Genomic DNA, 7,500 nt, shown 5'->3' on the forward strand with positions numbered 1-7,500 from the left:
ATATATATATATATATATAATATGTGTGTGTATGCTGATATATGACCTATGTTGGACTCCTCATTTGCATAATCACCAGACCTGGAGCTTAACTATAGTCTGTCCATAGCACTTACTCAGCATTACCTGACACCTTTGGGCCTTCTTGACACCATTACCTCTCATGACCCTATATTTATATATATATATATATATATATATATGATAAATCTCTGAACGAGGTATATATATACTTTATATATACTTCGACACACTGGATATGCAGAGATACACACATACATACATACATACATACATACATACATACATACATACACATATACATACATACATACATGTATACATACATACATACATACATACATACATACATGCATACATACATACATACATACATACATACATACTTACATACATACATACATTACATACATACATACATACATACATACTTACATACATACATACATACATACATACATACATACATACATACATACATATATGCATGTATGCACATACAACAGTATTAATGTTTCATGGGTTCACACATCCTTGCCAGTCAAAAAAGGAAAGGAAAAAATGATCTACCTAGAAATTAACTTAGCAGCTTTTATGAAATAGAGATCAATAAAATGAGTACCAGGGGCAATATGTTTGGATAAAATTCTTTGAATGTGGCATTTCAACTTGATGGCCACATTCCAATGACTGGAATCGGTAAAAAGAATAGATGGAAAGTAAAATCCTAAAAGTTCCTTTTGTAGATAACATTTTTTTCACCTTTTATACCTGTTTCAGTCTTTTGGCTGTGTCCATGCTGGAGCAACAGCTCAGAGAATTTAGTTGAAAAAATCGTATGCACAGTACTTATTTTTAAGTCTAGTACTAATTCTGTTGTTCTCTTTTTACTGAACCACTAAGTTATGGGGACGTAAACAAACTAACACCAGTTGTCAAGCAGTGATGGCAGATAAACATAAGCACAGAGACACCCATAACTATATATATATATATATATATAATATATATATATATATAGTTGGTGGCACGTAAAAAGCACCCACTACACTCTCGGAGTGGTTGGCATTAGGAAGGGCATCCAGCTGTAGAAACTCTGCTAGATTAAGACTGGAGCCTGGTGCAGCCATCTGGCTCGCCAGCCCTCAGTCAAATCGTCCAACCCATGCTAGCATGGAAAGCGGACGTTAAATGATGATTATGATGATAATGATATATATGTAATATGTATGTATAAATGTATGTATGTATGAATATATATATGTGCATGTTTGTATGTGTATATATATACATATATATACATGTGTGTGTGTATGTATGAATGTTTATGTATGTATATGATGGGCTTCCTTCAGTTTCCCTCTAGCAAACTTTGTCTTCTTCTTACACTTCTTCTTTTTCTTCTTCTTCTTCGTCTTCTTCTTTATCTTCTTCTTCTCAAAAATGGTATTTAACATCAGGTGGTGAGTGACAAACACAGACGAAGGACACACACATACCCGCATGCCCACACACATACACTCACACACACACATGTACATATATATATGATGGACTACTACACACTTTCCATCTATCAGATTCACTAACAAGGCATTTGTCAGCCTAGTGCTATACTAGAAGACAAATGCCCAAGGTACCACATAGTGGAACTAAGTCTGGAACCTTCTTAACCACACAGACACACCAATACCTTTTTTAAAAGAAATTATAACCACTTTTTGTTTATTTCTTTATAACACTTTTTGTTTATTTCTTTAGTGAAGAGGCGCAGGAGTGGCTGTGTGGTAAGTAGCTTGCTTACCAACCACATGGTTCTGGGTTCAGTCCCACTGCATGGCACTTTGGGCAAGTGTCTTCTACTATAGCCTCAGGCCGACCAAAGCCTTGTGAGTGGATTTGGTAGACGGAAACTGAAAGGAGCCCACAGTATATATGTATATATGTGTGTGTGTATCCGTGTTTGTCTTGGGGAAATTTTGAACCTGGATTCTCCTTCCTAAGGTATTTTCGCTGTTGTTGTTGTTATTATTATTATTATTATTATTATTATTCAGGTAACTGCCTGAAATTGAACTTGGAATCTTGGGGTTAGTAGCCAACACTCTAAACCACTATGCCATATGCCTGTCAAATGTAAATAATATAAATAATGTACATTATTCCTCATCTCTTAAATATAGAACTGTATAAATCAATTCCAGGACTTATTTTTTAAGATTGGTACTTAACAGTCTCTTTTGCTGAACCGCTAAGTTACAGGAATATAAACACACCAACACATGTTGTCAAGTGATGATGGTGGGCCAAACACAGACACAAAGACACACACACATAGACATACATACATACATATATATATATATATATATATATATATATATATACAACAGGCTTCTTTCATTTTATATCTACCTTATCCACTTACAAGGCTTTGGTCAGCCTAAGGCTGTAGTAGAAGACATTTGCCTGAGGTGCCATGAAATCAGACACTGAAACCGGAACCATGTGGTTTCTACACAGCCACCTCTATACCTATGTAGACGAGTGCATGTATGTAAATTTTATTTATCACAATTTATTACAAGGAAATGATAAAAAAAAAAGGGGGGGCGGTGAATTTTTGAGGCTATAAATGGAGGGGATGGAGCAATGGGTCACACACCCCAGAATAAATGGTGTGTTCAGTTGTGTCCACAGAAAATAGCCACCTCATGGGGCTCATTTCTCAGACAGGTCACTGTTATCCTGATTTAGCACAGGAAAACATAGTGTGGTGTCCAGGAATAACTGATTTGTTATTAATGTTTTTATCACTTACTGCTCACCAAATCTGCTTCAGTACTATTAGTGTGCAACCATTCAAACACATAGGAATAACCTAGTAGTGGTCAACACTCTACAAAGGTCAAACAAGATGATCCACATCTCAAATCCTAAATCACATAAGGAAAAAGATTAGAATCCTAAATCCTAAATCACATACGGGAAAAGATTAAAAAGACACAAATATCTGATTGGTTGACATGGAGTTGCTCACAAAGCATATTCCAGCCTTGGGCCCCACAGATATGCCATCTGCTCAGTTTTTACCTTTGCTTCTTGTTACTACAATAGTTTCTGCCTCACAGAGCAGGGAAGATGTGTGCTACACCTACCTGGCTCATCTGACTCTCTCTTTTTCCATCCTCTTTTCATCATATTTTGTCTACACCTTCCTCCGCAGAATCCCACATTACCACTATACCCAATATTTATTCACCAGAAAGGCAGCCTTTGTAGAATTTTCCACTGTTTCTCTCCCACATTTTCCCTTGAAATTATTCAAGAAAAACATTGATTGAATCAATGTCACAAGTCTTGGACAGTCTGCAAAGGTTATGGGCCCAAAACTTCCCAACAGGTAAAACAATTAAATAAATAAATGAAAGAAAAAGAAGAATATTCTAAAATCCTGCAATCCTGCACCTGAGATCATACTTGCTTTACTCCATGGGTTCATTTGTTCCTTCTCGAGCCATGCCTGGCTCATAAGGGCCGGTTTCCCAGTTTCCTTGGCATATAGGTTCCCCACCAGGATGGGACGCCGGTCCGTCGCAGGTGAGCTGCGAGATGCAGGAGGAAAGAGTGAGAGAAAGTTGTGGCGAAAGAATCAGCAGAGGTTCGCCATTACCTTCTGTCGGACCCACGTGGAGCTTAGGTGTTTCACTCATAAACACACACATGGACCGCGAGTCCATTGCTCTAACTACTAGGCCATGTGCCTCCACACTCCATGGGTTGGCATTCTAGAGGAGAGTTTTGGGAATAAACTGTTCAAGTCTCGTGAATACTTAACATTTTGGTGCTACAGAAACTGGTGCCAGGCACTAGTCCTATGGATCAATGCTAAAATGGGACAAAAAGATTACCATGTCAGTTGCTCTTTTATTTAAACTTATTGGCAACATTACTCTTATGAAGTGTGAATGTCATTGTGTAGGTGCCTCACACAAGATCTACACTTAGTGAGCTGACCTATGGGCAATGGCATGCCACCCATGGCTGTCTCACCTCTATTTTCATACAATATGTATGTATCTGTTTGTATGTATGCATATGTATGTATATATGTATATATGCATGTATACATATGTATTATCTATGTATTATATATATATATATATATATATAGAATATATATGAATAAATTGTACATATATTGTATATATATATATATATATATGCATATACTATTTATATGTACAATTTATTCATATATATATTTTATATATATTATATATGTATATTACACATATATATGCATTATTATGTATACTATGTATTATATATGTGTGTATATACACACACATATATAATATATATCATATATGTATTTTACATATATTGTATATATATATAATATATATGTTTTACATGCACACATGCACACATACACATGCACACACACACATGCACACACACACATTCACACACACACATAACATATATATATTTGCATATATTTTACATTTTGCTTAGGCATAGCAATACTAACAACCTGATGTTACAACTCAATATATATATGTTTCAGAACAAGACGTTAGTCAAGTACAGGGCATAATATGAAATTAAATGAATGACCGGAGAGTAATTCCTGATCCCCTGTCATTCATATGATTTTACATGCATGCATGTGTGTGTGTGTGTGTGTACATCATCATCATTTAACGTTCGCTTTCCATGCTAGCATGGGTTGGACAAAAATGTATGTACATATACGCAGCGCTAAGCGTGTGACAAGCTTTCTACGGCTGGATGCCCTTCCTGACGTCAACCCCCACCTGTTGCCAAGCAAGGTAGTTTTTTCCCTCTCTCTGTTTCGGAGAGGTACAAGCACTTACACACACATATACACACACGGCAGTAACCTCTGCCTACCGAATTCAATCACAAAGCTTCAGTCGGCCCCGGGGCTATAGCAGAAGACACTTGTCCAATGTGCCCCGCGGTGGGACTGAACCCGAAACCATGTAGCTAGGAAGCAAGCTCCCTAACCACACAGCCATGCCCGTCATAATTATGAAGGAGAACATGAGAGCAAGAAATGGTCCTCCAGCCTATTGAGGACAATAACACTGAAGATGGACTCACTCCATTCATGACCACCCATACAACCCAGTCCAGCATGGAAAGCAAATGTAAAATGATGTTGATAGCAATGAATTACGTTATCACAATTTGTCTTTCTTGTTTAAGATAGTTGAGTGTAATTTGAAGGATATGTGGCTGTTCTTTCTTGCAGTTGAAAGACTATTTTGGGGCTCCCTGGTATGTAAATTAAATCACTGTTTCATTGAAACATGAAATAAAATACACCAGAGTGACAAATACAATGGAAAGATACAGACAACAGGATTATCCTCAAAATATTACAGGTATTTATATGGGCTACAATGACGGCACCTCTGTGTGGTGATTTTGCTATGAAAGAAATAGTAGCCAAATGTCACTCCAATCGCACCCACTGTCTTAAAATAAAGGACAACATATTGGATAATGTTGTCCTTAGTACCCAAAATGTGGTTTGGTCACAGCTAGAGTTCTTTATTTGCTCATGCATGTATTATACTCAGTCAAGGTTGACCCACTACTAAACAACAACAAAAACAACAACACTATCTAATAATTATTTCATTGACCTTGGATAAATGACGAGGAAACTCAGTCCCTCTAATGATAGTGTCCAGAAGGCAGAGATATAAAACAAATTATATATTTCTTTATTGCCCACAAGGGGCTAAACACAGAGGGAACAAACAAGGACAGACAAACCGATTAAGTCAATTACATCGACCCCAGTGCGTAACTGGTACTTAATTTATCGACCCCGTAAGGATTAAAGGCAAAGGACGACCTCGGCGGAATTTGAACCCAGAACATAATGGCAGACGAAATACAGCTATGCATTTCGCCCAGTGTGCTAACATTTCTGCCAGCTCACCGCCTCAGTCCCTCTAATGATAGTGTCCCAGAAGGCAAAGATATAAAACAAATTACAACAAAGCACTTAGTCTAGTGCACTACATTTTTTTTCCTTCAAGTGGAATGATATGTATTTATGCATATATATTTTTACATATGAAATAATTCAGTTAAAGAATTCAGTTAAATAATTCAGTTAAAAGAAAACGAAAATATACACTAGAATGAATAACATAAGGGTTCCCTCTAAGAACACATGATTAATTTCAGTAGGAACATGAGGATGATTGATACAAGCACACTATATTATAACTGCTTACTTTATTGGAAATAAACTGATGAACAGCAAAGTTGTACTTCAGTATGATTTGAACATGAGGTGGCGAGCTGGCAGAAACGTTAGCATGCCGGGCGAAATGCTTAGCGGTATTTCGTCTGCCGTTAAGTTCTGAGTTCAAATTTCGCCGAGGTCAACTTTGCCTTTCATCCTTTCGGAGTCGATAAATTAAGTACCAGTTTCGCACTGGGGTCGATGTAATCGACTTAATCCGTTTGCCTGTCCTTGTTTGTCCCCTCTGTGTTTAGCCCCTTGTGGGTAATAAAGAAATAGGTATGATTTGAACATGAAACTGAACAGGATGAAACTAAATACATAATCTAAATAAATTTTAGCAATCTATGGTGGCATAAATTTTAGCAATCTATCTTCATCAGACAGTGATTGTTAAGTTAGATACAAGTTCAATATCATCACAACAAGTTCAGCATCATCACAGGTAGTTTTATGTCGATACTTCATGCAATCGTGAATAAATAAAAGAAGCTTCAAATTATAATTCTTTCCAAAACTTTGTTTAATATCATACTTTCTATCAAAATCAGTTTTTAAAAAATTACACCCGTTTCATTTTTAAAAGTTCTCTATCCTACTCTCTCTCCACTCCAGCTTTTATCAATGACCTGACCTAGATTGCATTTTTCATTGCATTCATGCATCCAATCAGAGAAAGCCTTTTCTAGCACATGAAATAACTGATACAGCAAGAACATGAGGATGATTGATACAAGCACACTATATTATAACTCCTTAAACCCAGCTTAACTCAGAACTGAGCCACGATTCACTTTGTGAGTAAATTGTTAAGTATCTACGGTGACAATTATAATCATTAATCATTAATCATTAATCACTAAATGGTAAAAAAGGATGGGAAATTTTATGCAAAAAAAGCAACAAAAAAAAAACAGAGCATCACATGATTATAATAAAACAATATGTTCAAGTCAAACAAAATTAAAACTTTCTTATTAATGTCAAAATATTTTGTGTAAAGGCTGCCCACCTCTTATTCTTCATTAAAACATATTTTCTCTGCAAACACTTATTGGAAAAACTGAATAAAAAGTACTCACCTCAAATTTGTCCATAGTAATATTACTAACTTCTTTCACATATTACATTCATAATACAACCAAATAAATATTATATTGTGAACCACAGAACTTATAGAAAAG

General features: G+C 36.1%; 1 protein-coding gene across 9 annotated transcripts in view; it reads right to left on the reverse strand.

The window, feature by feature from the left end:
- The window catches only part of LOC115218987 (protocadherin gamma-A4-like), a 322,165-nt gene that overhangs the window by 313,022 nt on the left and 1,643 nt on the right, over positions 1-7,500 (reverse strand). Inside the window, exon 1 of one of the 9 annotated variants that reach the window (XM_036508636.1) lies at positions 7,399-7,474. The exons of the other annotated variants lie outside the window; for them this stretch is intronic. The gene's annotated coding sequence lies outside the window, so the exon portion shown is untranslated. Of the gene's footprint in view, positions 1-7,398; positions 7,475-7,500 lie in introns of those variants that run through there. 9 annotated transcript variants of the gene reach the window in all.

This window comes from Octopus sinensis, linkage group LG14 (assembly GCF_006345805.1).
Source record: "Octopus sinensis linkage group LG14, ASM634580v1, whole genome shotgun sequence".
NCBI lineage: Eukaryota > Metazoa > Mollusca > Cephalopoda > Octopoda > Octopodidae > Octopus > Octopus sinensis.